This window comes from Prionailurus bengalensis, chromosome C1 (genome assembly GCF_016509475.1).
Source record: "Prionailurus bengalensis isolate Pbe53 chromosome C1, Fcat_Pben_1.1_paternal_pri, whole genome shotgun sequence".
Classification (NCBI taxonomy): Eukaryota; Metazoa; Chordata; class Mammalia; order Carnivora; family Felidae; genus Prionailurus; species Prionailurus bengalensis.
In genome coordinates, this window is record NC_057345.1 from 5,305,924 (window position 1) to 5,318,776 (window position 12,853).

The following is a 12,853-nucleotide window of genomic DNA, read 5'->3' on the forward strand; positions in this document are numbered from 1 at the left end:
TAGGGTTCAGAAAAAGTCCTACATTAACGAAATGCACATGTATTTAGTTGTGTTGAACCTAGGAATCCCAAAACATCCCGACACGGCATTTTGTCGCTGTGGTCTCCTGAGTGACCTCTCGTGGAAAATGTTCCACAGCACGCAGTTTGGGAAACGCTTCAGTGGACCATCCCCACAGCACCGTCCTGAGCCTGGAACCCACGCCCCCGCCCCGTGGGTCTGGGAGTCCCCTGATACTGAATGTACACTTTTGTGCGTGTGTACTTTTCTAGGAAAGGGTTTGTAGCTTTCATCACTGAGAGCCCGTGAACAAGAAGGGTAGGAACCATTGTTTCGGGTTCTTTTCTAACAAGGGAGGTCCAGCTTCTGTACATTTCGTGTCAGCCTAGGGACGTTACTCAGCAGGCCCGGTGGGCACTCAGAGGTGGCTCAGGGACGCCGAGGGTGTTGACTGGTAAGCAGGCGGCTGACTAGTCGATTATTAGGCTTATTGTCGAGTAGGTTTAAACACTGGCAGCTACTCCCTTTCCAGCGGGAATTGTGGAAAGAAATTACTTTTGCAGAGCACAGCCTTATCGTTACACTCCGGATTATTCCCAAACGAGACGACGTATTATTTCGTTAGAGTAAAAAGGTTTGTTGTTTTTTTTTTTTTAAGTTAAGAGCCACTGACCTGTAGAAGAGAAATCCGTTTAGAGCTCCTTAATGATAAACTACTAAAAACCAAATAAATGCAGAAAGCTTTTCCTTCAGGAAATTGAAAACCATCAACTCACCTACTTTTAGATGTAAAAATCAGGATCATAAAATACTGTTCAGGGAAGAGTGAGCAGTAAGTAAGAGACATGCATGGAATAGTTGATGGAATTTCCCCTTGACTTAAATCATCAGAGAGCTGTGCAGTCAGACCACATTGGATCTTTGCAGAAGTGCTTCTGTGAAATAGTGTTTTGGGGTCTGTTAATACTAAATGGCAATAAACAATCCTGTCAAACCCAGTTGACTTTATTACAAGGATGTTGAAGTCTGTCCCATCACCTGCTATCCGAAACGACTGACGGGGATCTCGAAACTGCCTCCTGTCTTGTTTCATTTGCCGCGTTCAGCCAAATTTGGGGCTCACAATTAAGCATTTTGGAGAATCTCATATGTGTTTTCTGTACAATAGCTTTGTGTGAGTTTTACTTTTTGTGAGCCTTGGTCTTAATCTGTTATTAATCGTAAGTATTTTTGTCAGCCACCTCAAACAGGCATACCTGGATCCAGGATTGATAGCAGTTAGGGGAGAACAGGGGAGGAAATAAAGACGTTGAGGAGGAATGGATTGAGACGGAAGGGAGATCGGGAAAATAAGGAAGAGGGGAGACCAGGAGATTGTAGGGATGTGTTAGGGGTTTGTGAGGGATGCTCCCCACGTTTAGCACCTGCTGTCCTTCGAGTTGGTTATTAACCTTTCTTCCATTATTTAATTGCTCCCTGAATCTTTCGACCAACTATGCTCTGAGTGGGGTGATTGAAGAAGCCTGCTTTGGGGCTTCCGTGAGGACAGTCAGGCAAGGCAACCCCCTCAGCTCTGTGAAATCATGTTGCATCCCCATTTCGTGGAAAGCACCATACCTCGTTAGCCTTCCCACCTAATCCAAGGGGTGTTTGGATACTGGCCTCAATCATACATTCATTTAGGCCTCAGTGATTGGGAGTTTGCAGAAATTTGAAGGTTCCTCTGGTCCAGGGGTAGAGTCTTAACAGGAGGTGTAGCGCACAGGTTACCACCTTCCAAACTCAAAACGTCACGAGTGAGCGGCATAATACAGACACGGGAGAGCAGACCGTGGCACATCCTCGTGTGACGTGTAGCCAGACGACCCTGCAGGGATCGTGACGCTTCCAAAGAGGAGCTTACTGGTTAAAATTTGTCCAACCCTTAGGTTTCCTCCCTCAGAGAAATACTTTTATTTCTGAATAAGATGTTTAAAATACTGTAACTTGAATTTTTAAAAATGTTTTATTCTCTATTGTCAGGCCTATGATAAATTGCAAAACAGTATTCTTAAATCATTTTGTCTGTCAAGACCTACTTTGTAATGGGTCTGGTATTTTAAAGTAATACAGCTATTTCCTTTAAAATATATACATTTCCTTTAAATTTTAAAATACATACATACTTAAAATATATGCATAAAACAAATACATTTCCTTTAAAATATATACATTTCCGTCTAGTAATCTGGAAAGGATGTCTTCACCTGTATTTGTTCCAGATTTTTACAAAATCTCACGGCATTATGAAAAAGTGTTATCGGAGTTGATAAACTTTCAAGTTCTAGAACTGAAGTCTCTGTGGAGAATCCAGCGTTTACAAAAAAATACGTATGTTTGGAACATCTTGGGCTTGAACTCTCACGAGTAGGCAAGACAGTTGGGAACGTCTGTGCAGATGGCATTCCTGCAGTTCTGAGAGCAAAGCATCGCCAGCAGCAGGCGTCTAAATAATGTATGGAGGAGTTGGAAACAGAGAAGGACTCTTCCAGCTAGAATCCCAAATTCATGGCTTTTCAGATATTGAAAACCACCAGGAACTCAGGGCAAATAACATCTATTATGATTAGTAGCATTAGCTAGAAACAGCCAGGATTGTTTCTTCTTTTCTCTAGGTACCAGGTAGCACATCTTACTAGCAAAATTTTTCTTTCTTTTTTTTTTTTTTTTTAGGATTTTAATTTTTTTTAAGTCATCTCTACACCCCCAGTGTGGGGCTCGAACTCATGATCCCAAGATCAAGAGTTATATGCTCTACCAACTGAGCCAGCCAGGTGCCCCCCCCCCAAAGTTTTCTTTTTTATGGAGTTTTCAATTCCCCTCCTTTCCCCCTTCTCCCCCCCCCCCCGACCCCATCCCACCCCCACCGCCAACAATGTCTCCACCTGACCTCGTTCTGGGATGCTACTTCTGAGGTGAAAACCGCCAAATGTAAGAGTTATTGCTGTGTACCGGTCTCAATTAGATATTTTGCCTGTTTTCGATTGCCTGGTCCCTGATACATTTGATGGGATTGATTAGATAAAAGGTAGCCCCGTGAGAAGGGAAAGGACCACTTTCAATAACTTGGCTGGAGAAAAGTGCATCATAGAAATGACTAATGGAAACATATTTCGCTCTGCATGCTGCCCTTCGCCTTGTCCTTCTTAAAACTCACATTCCATATTTCGAACAGATGAAATTAAGTCACTTATTCAGTAAATCCACGTTGAGAACCTCCTGTGTGCCGGCCATCCCGCTAGGCCTCGGGAGTATCGCAGTGAACAGAACGAGTGTAGCTTCATAGCGCTCACACGATTTCTCCTTACTTTTCTATCCGACTGAGCTTCTGGAGGTAGAGGCTCACACCTTCCTGGTTTTTGTGTCCCCGGCGGCCGCCACAACGTCTTGAGTTTTCTTGTTCGCTGTTACCTCTGCAGAACCGTGGCAGACCAGTGCCATAGTGGAGCCTTGGCGAGTAGAGCTTTGCGAACGACTCTGCTGTTCCGTGGCTCTTCCCAAAGGATTTTAGGTGTTGGGGAGTTTTTGTCGCTAAAGCCGAGCACCACAGATCAACCTGCTGGTGGCTAATTAAAGTACTCTTGCCTCCTGACACTTCCTGTGCATTTTCTGCGCTGTCAGCCCTTAGGTGTTAGGGTTGTCATTTCCCACTTAAACGCCATTCCACTGTCGCACCTTTTTCGCGTCCAGGTGAGGGACATTGTCGCTTGTCCCCGAGTCTCATTACGGCACTCTTTCTTTAAAAACCTCCTTAGTCTTAGTGGTGATATGCTCCCCAGGTCCCCATCCACTCTCCTCTTACTACTTTAGAACGTCTCCGTCTGTGCTTGCGAGATTTCCTCTTTCCACCGTGTGCTGAAACCGTTGAGGCGGTGTCCTCCAAATTTGTGGCTTTTTGAAGTCCGCAAGCCTAAAATGTTCTCCTCTTTCGGAGGCTGTGAAGGTAGGTATAGAATCTGATACAGTTTTACTACGTCGAACTCCAGCTGGGTTTGCTGCTTTACTGACCACACAGTCGGCTCCTGCATGGTTTGGGGTGCTCTTGCGTGCTTCCCGCGTGTTGTGATATAGCTGAGCTCCTAGGGGATTCCGCTCAGCCTTAGCGTCCTTGGAGAATAGGTTTGACATCTCTGCCCTCCTGCGCCTCAAGCTCTGGCATCGAAAGAGTTCAAGGGAGAAATCGTGATGTTTGCTATGCCCCCCTTGTAACATTCCGTTTCCTAATCGCTGTTGTTTTAGCAGCATCCTAAACCATTTTCCTTGGCGCTTCCACGACCGAATAGCGTGAAACACAGACCGTGGAGAGGAACGACGAGTCCAAAGTCAGTGCAAATGAAGACAGTCTAAGAAGAATTGCTAATTTCCCTTTGTCTTGGCATATAGAGTTGGGGAGTTTTTAAAAAGTGGAGTACGCAGGGTGGTGTTTTTTTTTTTTTCCCCTAAGGCTAAATTTAGCCATTGCTTTGGAAAATCAGAGTGGTACAGCCTGTGCCTTATCTCTGTCCGGCCCTTACCCTTCCCTCTGCACTTGGACATCTTAAATGGCTTGCTGGAGAGGACAGCTTAATGTGCTCTGGTGGCCCCATTTATTCTGGGAAGGAATTAAGTGACTTCATTTTCCCTGCCTTTCCGAGCTTCCTGAAAAATTTAGGAGACTTCCTAAGCAGCAGTCCCTACAGAAATAGTTCAAGTCATACCTCCTTTTGCTTCATGAGCTTCTCCTGCCAGCGTGGCCAAGAGCTGCAAATGGAATGAGAGACAGTCTCTCGTTCCCAGTCCAAATAGCAACAGGAGGGCACATGTGCACTTGAGCTACAAATAACGCGTTTTAAAATAGCAGGTGGTATTTGATGATTGCTCCTTCATTCATTTACCTGCCAAGGCGAAACTTTCTCTTCTACTCTGGCAACAAGGCCCTGGGTGACTCCGATCGAGCAATTGTGGCAACAGGTTCTCGTGTTTGCAGGTATTATTTGTGAGCTGATTTTCAGGTGTTCAGGTCCACGCATACCTCACGAGGCTGTTCTAGAAAGTGTGTTTTTTTTTTTTAAGACACTAAAAATGTCCTGTTTATACAACAACCCAACCTGACAAACTTGGGAAGCGCTTTTGTAACAAACTACAGGCACCCCTTCCACAAGATGCGCGCCCAGCCCTTTGTGTCCCCGAGATCCCATTTGGCCAGGGGAAGGTAGGCACATATGAAAGAAGGGGGGGAGGGTCTGTATTCTTAACGTGAAGCTCAGTGGATAACGAGTGACGTTGCCATGAAATCCCAGTTTGTGTCTGTAAAGAAGTCAGCTGCGTCTCAGCTCTTCTGCCAGAGTCTCGCACCAACACACTACAGTGACGTCACTTCCTCACCTGAGCCGAAAGGAAGCGGCAGCCAGCCAAGGAGACTCCTAGAGCTTTCTCGTGTGTGTTCAAGTCAGTTCCGTTGGGTTGTGATCATTCTGACCAGTCTGTCCACCGGACCAAGTGGTAGACTACTGATGGGTCCGCAGCCACCTGGAGTCCACTGGGGCTGACAGAGGTGGCTCAGAGCCCTTGCCCCAGAGTTTGGATGACGTCGTCAGTAAGTCAGCTTCCAGAAGAAGCTTGCATTAGAAGATAACAATTCTTTTCCACTGACGGAGCACCCACTCTATATCTGGTGCCACGGATCCAAGCAAGCTCCCTGCTTTCAGAAAGCTCCCTCTGGTAGAAATGGCCCATCCAGGAAAACAACTCGGCATTCGTTTGCTAAGTACCATTAGGACCCAGGGCAAGAGAGGAAGGTTCACCGGGCACAGTGGAAAGAGCATGGATCTGGAGTCCTGCCTGTGTTCAAATCCCTGCCCTGATACTTACAAGCGGCATGACCTTGGGCAAGCAACACATGGCCGAGCTTCAGCTTCTTCGTCTGTAGAATGAAGAGGAAAAGATTTCTTTCATTTTTTTTTTTTTGAGGACTAGAAACAATACATTTGCAACGGCCCACTGTGGATGTTCAGTAATAATACTGAAGTGATGTGTAAGCCACACTCTGAAGAACAGACAACTCACCAGGTGGACACGGGAAGAAGTCGGCATGCCCAAAGGTCCAAAGGTCAAACTCACGGTGGACTGAAGAAGAGTGAGTGATGAGAGAGTCCCTGAAAAGTAACCCGAGACAGTCGGTAAAGCGTATTCTTTGCCATGCCAAAGATCTCCAATCTTATTTTGTAGGCCGAAGGGGCGGGATTTAAAACTAGATTATCGACATCATGTCAGAAACTTGCCCTAGGGTGTATTGCTCAATGCGGCCCAGAAAATTTGTTAGCTTCCAAGACTTACAGAGAGGTCATCTAGAGGAAACAGTAGGTACAGCTGAGTGCTAAGAGCCTGGGAAGTCTGGCCAGTAGCTGCTTTCCTGAAGTAGACACTTTCTTACATCAGATCCTCAAATACTTGGGATCCTCCACTTTTACAGAAGCAAGTGCCAAACTTTCTAAACTTAGAACACACTGTGGGAAGTCTGACTTCATCAAAGTTTCTCTGTCTTTAAAATTTTGGTATTGTTTTGGAACGTTTCATTCTTAGGGAAATATTAATTTGGGACATTTTAAAACAGGTCCCTTTGAGGGTTGGGAATCCCTGTCAAAGACAGATGAAAAGATGACCCGTGACTGCTGCTGTGCCGTGTGACACATTGCTTAACCGCCCCTAAGGGGAGGCTGGGACACGGTGAACCCAGCATAGGAAAAGGGGATATGAAGCCTCAGCAAACCATTCAGTGACCCTCGGGCCAGTGACTGGCTGGAAATGTTCCTTCATCTTGACCTTTGTAATACTCAGAGCTGTTCTGGGATTATGAGTATTTTTTCTGTATGTTTTGTAATATTGTTGGGAAGCTCTAAGAACTGAAGTGTAACAGTCGTTGAATAAACTACTGTGATAGGTTCTGAACCTGTATTTTTGAGTTGTAGAAATCAGGCCTACAGGTTTCTTTTTTGTAGTTTAATACATCAGTAAAGATTTAAGTATTTAATACACGGGTTTATTATATCTAAGTAACCCCTAGTTATCTTACCTACGTTTAAAGTACCCCCCAGAAGGCTAGAATGGGCACCGCAGTGCTCCGTTAGAGGTAGGGATGTCCGTATGGACTCACATTCATTTTATTCCAGCATATTATAGATAGATTCAGAACAATTGTAGACGTGTGTGCATACATGGGTTGTACTTACGTGTGTTTCCTTGCTCTTTCCCCTGGGAGGGCCTAGCAGTGGTGAGACACCCCAGGAGCAGCGAGCACACCCAGCAGCCAGACCTTGGCCTCTAAATGCCATCCTCCAATAAAAGAAACCAGGGCTCCTTAGAGAAATTGCTGATTCTAGGGCTGGGTGAGGGACAAAAAAAGAGGAGTCCGGGCATCTTATAATGCCAGAAAGTAAGGAAGTACTCGAAAAAGAAGGGAAGAGGCTGGGGGTATGTCAGAGGGACACAGAAGCCAGCCTGAAGATCTCCCAGTGGCCAAAGCCGGGACAGTTTGAGCAATAAGCTAACCTAGTATTGGATTGTGACCAAAGTGTAAAGTGTTTGTGGATATAAATAAATGGCTTATATGGATACAAACAAACTCAGAAAGACAGATCTTCCTTATAGGAGCACTCCAAATAATGTATGTGGATACTCCCACATCCATAAGGTAGAGCTTTATTCCCTTTTCCTTGAGTGTGGGCTGGACTCACTGACGTACTTCCAAACAATAGAGTATGGAAACAGAAGAATTGTGACTTTATCAGAGCAAACCTGGCAGACCCTACCTTCCCCAAAGATCCGGGTCCGCATCAGCAGGACGTCAGACACTACCCGTGTCATATGATGAGCCCTTGCCTCTGTGATATTCTTCCTGAAAACTGATGACTCCCGTCCGATCAGTAGAAAACACATCAGACTACCTGAAAAGAGGGACATCTACAAAGCACGTGTCCGGTGTTCCTCAAAACCATGGACACTGTGAAAATAAGGGCCGTGGAGAAGATCGCCACACCCGAGGAGAGGAAGGAGGAGAGGAAGGGCGTGGAACAGCCAGAGGTGGCGTGGCGCCTGCAGCTGGATCCCAGAGCTGAAAAGGGGCGTTAACTGTCACGGCAAGTCTGTTTCAAGTCTGTAGCTGAGTTAGTCGTGACGTACCAGCGAGTGTCTGAGTTTTGACGGGTGCGCTGTGGATCCGTGAGATGTCGGTGTTAAGGGAAACCAGACAAAGGGTTTATGGGAGGCCTACTACTGCAACTCGTCTGTAAATTTAAAAGTATCCCACATTTTCAAAAATGCATTTTTTAGGGGCTCCTGGCAGGCTTGGCCAGTGGAGCATGCAACTCTTGATCTTGGGGGTGTGATTTCAAGTCCCACGTTGGGTGTGGAGGTTACTTAAAAATCTTTAAGATGCCTTTAAAAAAAAGGGGGGGGGGGGGGTCCCGTTGGTATAACTGGGTAAAGAAAGCCTTACCACTTTAAAAAATGTCCTATAGTAGTTTATCCCATCCCCACGAGGAACAAAAGGATGATGATATCTCCTCTTGCCACGAGAGAAAATTGAGGTGCAGAGTGGTCATTATTTGAAAGTCACGCGGCCGCAGGACTAACCCTGCAGCTCTCGGCTCTGTCCCGTGTTCCTTGCAGCCTGTCACAGCTGCCCGGTCTAAAAATGCCGCTTCTGCTAAAAGGGGTGCGGGACGGGCTCGTGAAGAGGCTGAATGAATCACGAGCCAGACTGTCGCTGCAGAGCCATCGGAACTCTTTACTTCCTGTCTGGGGCGCAGGCATGCATGTGCGTGTGTCTTGAATGTCGTGGGAAGGATCTGCGTGGCGCCGCAGAGTCCTCGTTCCCCGAAACCATGCAGGTAAACGGGCCGCTTTAGAGACCCGCAGGGCGCAGAGGCAGACCCGTGGGAAGACACCCCAGCTCGTCAGCCGGGAGAAGAAGAAAGCAGCGAGGAGGTAAGATTCGACAGGCGCGACAAAGTGGTATCTGATGCGTTGCAGAGAGCGGCGCAGGTGGGCAGATTTTGAACAGTTTTCAAGTTCGGCCGGGTCGGACTCGGCTGTGCGCGTGAGAAGGGAGCGTGCGGCCCGGGGTCGCCGACACAGCTCGTGCGGCCAGGCCTGGCGTCGTTCGCAGGAGCTCATGTCTCCTGCGGCCGGGCACGCAGGTGCACGGAGGGCTCGTTCTCGAGGAAGGAGGTGGGGGCTCAGAGCGGCGGCTCCCGAGGGTGGCCCCGGACCAGAAGCCTCAGCGTCACCTGGGAACATGCTAGACGCACAGCCCGACCTTCGAAGTAAAACAGACTCTGGGAACAGGGCCCACCCTTCTGTTTGAAGAAGCCCTCCAGGGGATTCTGATGGCACCTCGGGTGTGGGAACCGCTGGAGGGGCGGAAGCCTCCTGTGGGGCGGCATCCGCAGCGAGGGACGAGCACCGTGGGCAGCGCACACACCCTCCCCCACGGAGGGGACGCCCGCGCCACCCGGAGCTTCTCCCCCCGGGGAGGAGGGAGCTGCTGTGCGGACCTCGCCTTGCCCCAGTCTTCAGAGCCACGGGTTGTAACGTGACTTGTCCCCACTTCTCCAAGGGGTAGGGGGAAGGGTGGGAGAGCCTTCTGTGTAAGCAGCAGCTTGTTCTCTGGGCGAGGCAGACAGAGCCCTGACACTTCTAGACAAGAACTCAGAGCCGGGGGGCCGACCAGGCGGGAGCTCGCGGAGCAGCCGGCTTTCCTCACCGGGACCCCCAGAGTCCACGGTGCTCGGGGAAACAGGTGCTCTTGGCGTGCTGTCCCCGCAGCCTTGGGCTCACGGAGGACTAGTGGGGTCGCTTCGCTCAAACTGTCCCAAGGACGAGGGGCTTGGAATCCCTCAAAGCTGAGTCACTGCTGGCTTTGTTCGAAACTTCATGGGGGAGAGCTGAGGCCAGCTTCGTCAGCCCGCTAGAGCTATGCATTTTTTGTTTTCTCTCTTCTCACCCCTCCCTCCCACACGTTCGTTTAAAAATCCAGTCTATTCACATTGCGGAAATTACTCGTTAGCCAACAAATGAGGGCAGGGATGTGTTCACTAACGTTCACGTCACCCCCAGTGCTTGGTATGTGGTAGGTGCTCAGTAAATGTTCGTGCGCGTAAGTGAATCCCAAATCTACTTTTTTACTCTAACGTAATCAGAACTTTTTTTTTTTTTTTTTTGCTGCTAAGTAATTCTATTCCCCTTCTGCTGTGATCAATCATAATATACACTCCAGGCCATACGTATAGCTCTGCATTTGCCAAGTATCTTACGATACGGTTTCCACACCACCCCAAAACTGTGACACCAAAGCAAGGACAAAGTCGTTGCTTTTGACTTGCCAGTAATGGACCCGCGAAGGCCATCACTTCATCTACCGGGTAAGCTCTGTGGATGGAGCTGGGCGCTGGCCCTGCTCAGAGGAAAGGAAGTGTGATCAGAAGGTCTCTTCTGCGTCTCGGTCAACACAGTACAATCAGGTCTGTGCTCTACGGGCTGCCGGCTCAATCAGTCATTTCCATTCGAGGCTGTTTCTTATTATTAATTATCACTACCTTCCCCCTTTGGAGTTGAGAGGCTCAGAGATGCCATTATGTATGATATAATTTTGTTAAGAGGCAAATAATTGCTTCTGAGTATCTTCACCAAGTGCTTCTTGGAGCAGCTTAATAACGTGAACGAGCTAACTGCATGGGGATGGCGCTGAGAACAGCCCAGGACAAAAGCACACAGGAACCTTGGTGGCGGTCACAGAGTCCCAGTGACTGTTAGTGTTTTGATCTGGAGACGCCGTGGTCTGTGTTCCGTGACCTCAGGGAGGGTCTGTCTCTGCAGGCTCCGTGCTGGGCAGGAGACGGGCGGGCACGAGAGGCTGACCTCACTGTGGCACTGCGGCCACCACAACAGAGCCGCCTCCATGGGGCCAGGTGGCCGGGCGAGCACCCCGCCAGGGCAGCCCACAGCTGGGCGCTGCTCCCTGTGCCCTTCTGCCCCTCTGCGTGACATGGCAGGTTGTTGTTGGCCACCAGGCTCCAAACAAGTGCTCGAAACAAATGAAATGGATTCTGAACACGCCTTTAACAGGTGCAAGTTATGTGGGCTTGCAGAAGAAACTGTCGGGAGGCGGCTGTGGACGCTCCCCCCGTTTCGGCGGGACGCCGAAGGATCTGCAGGTGGTTGAATGGATGGCACGGCGGGGAATGTGCAGGGAGAGTTGATGCGAGCTCCCCAAGGAAAATGCGCTGTTCTCCTTGGAGTCCAGCTAATTGAAGGGGAAGATTCCTCATCCCCTTCATTTGGAAGGGCTCCAAATAAGAGAGTCCCTCATTCTGCAAAGTGTCCCTCTTCTAACGGAGAGGGCAGGCTGTTAGGACTCAGTCCCACCCCTGAAGGCATCTCGTGTCTTCCATTAGGGTCACAGGATGGCAACGACTGTGCAAGCGCATGCCGTGCCCACTTGGGGTCCCTGCCTGTTGGTGACTGGGCCACCGAGATGCTCAGCAGCAGGGGCCTTGGTGTTCGTGGATCGTGTGTGTGTGTGTGTGTGAGTGCACACTTGGCACAAAGACGTCTGTCACTTTTAAAGGCGAAGGATTTTTCCTTTAGTGTTGTTCCTGGAAATAGCTTTATTAAAAAATAATGTCACGATTTTTTGAAAAGCAGTCTTCCCCTTCTGGCTTTGTGGTTTAGTAAAGTGGAACCAGGTTGACACCCGGTCCTGGAAATTTTCCTGTGAAACACGTATTTACTGCCTTGTTACTGCAAGAAAATGTTCTCTTCCCAGGGGTGAACCTGACTGCTGTGTATCTTCTCTTCCCACCAGGTCTCCTACTCGCGTCATGTAGTGGTTAAGCTCCAGGCCCCTGAGCCGGAGAGCCCCCCTCCCCGCCGCCTCAGTTTTCCCCTCTGTGAAAAGGGGGTAAGAACAGTACCGACCTCACGATTACTGTAGAGAGTAAATGGGTTAATATTTGTAGAGTGATGGAAACGGAGGCTGGCACTCTGTAAGTGTTAGCCCGCCCGCTGTTTTATTTCTTGGAGGATCAGTAAGCATCATTCACTGGCGTCGGGTTGTATAGTGAGGACGGCCAGGCACGCTGACCGAACACTTCTGGATTCTTCCTTTTCACGATTCGGATGGTTGTATTTTGGAAAACGGTTACGCCTTTAACAATTTGGGGGCCAAATAGGTTGTCACAGATGCTCAGTCAATTCCTAGAGAATTCATTTGCCCGAAGATGATGATGATGATGATGGCTAACACATGTATCTGGAACTTACATGTTCTGAGCATTGGCAAATATTCATTTCATCCTCACGGCAAGCCTTCAGGTAAGTACAGTTACCATCCCCAGTTGAGAGGTGAGGAAACTGAGGCACTTAAGGTCTTGCTCAAAGTTGTACACTTCCTCTGTCAGGGTTCTTAAGTACATACTGTCTGGTCCTGGCCCCCCTCTTCGACTTCACCTTCTGCTCTCCTCTCTGTGGTGGTCCAGCCACTGGCTTCGGTTCCTTGAATGCCCTGCCTCGGGGCCTTTGCATTTGCTGGTAGTAACTCACTCCAATTCTTGCAGACCTGGCTCCTTCTATTCTGGTGAAACTCAAGTGTCCCCTTTCCCGACTCCTATAAATTGTAGTCCCGCCCTATGGTTCCTCTTCACGTTATCCTGTTTGCTTCCCCTGCTAGAGCAGGAAGAGGCCTTTTTCTGACCGGTTTACTACTATCTGGCACAGCATTATTTAAAATTTGTTGAATAGGGGCGCCTGGGTGGCGCAGTCGGTTAAGCGTCCGACT

General features: G+C 48.7%; 1 protein-coding gene across 6 annotated transcripts in view; it reads left to right on the forward strand.

Annotated features, from left to right (window-relative positions):
- The window catches only part of CAMTA1 (calmodulin binding transcription activator 1), an 857,550-nt gene that overhangs the window by 812,577 nt on the left and 32,120 nt on the right, over positions 1-12,853 (forward strand). The gene's annotated exons all lie outside the window — the stretch shown is intronic.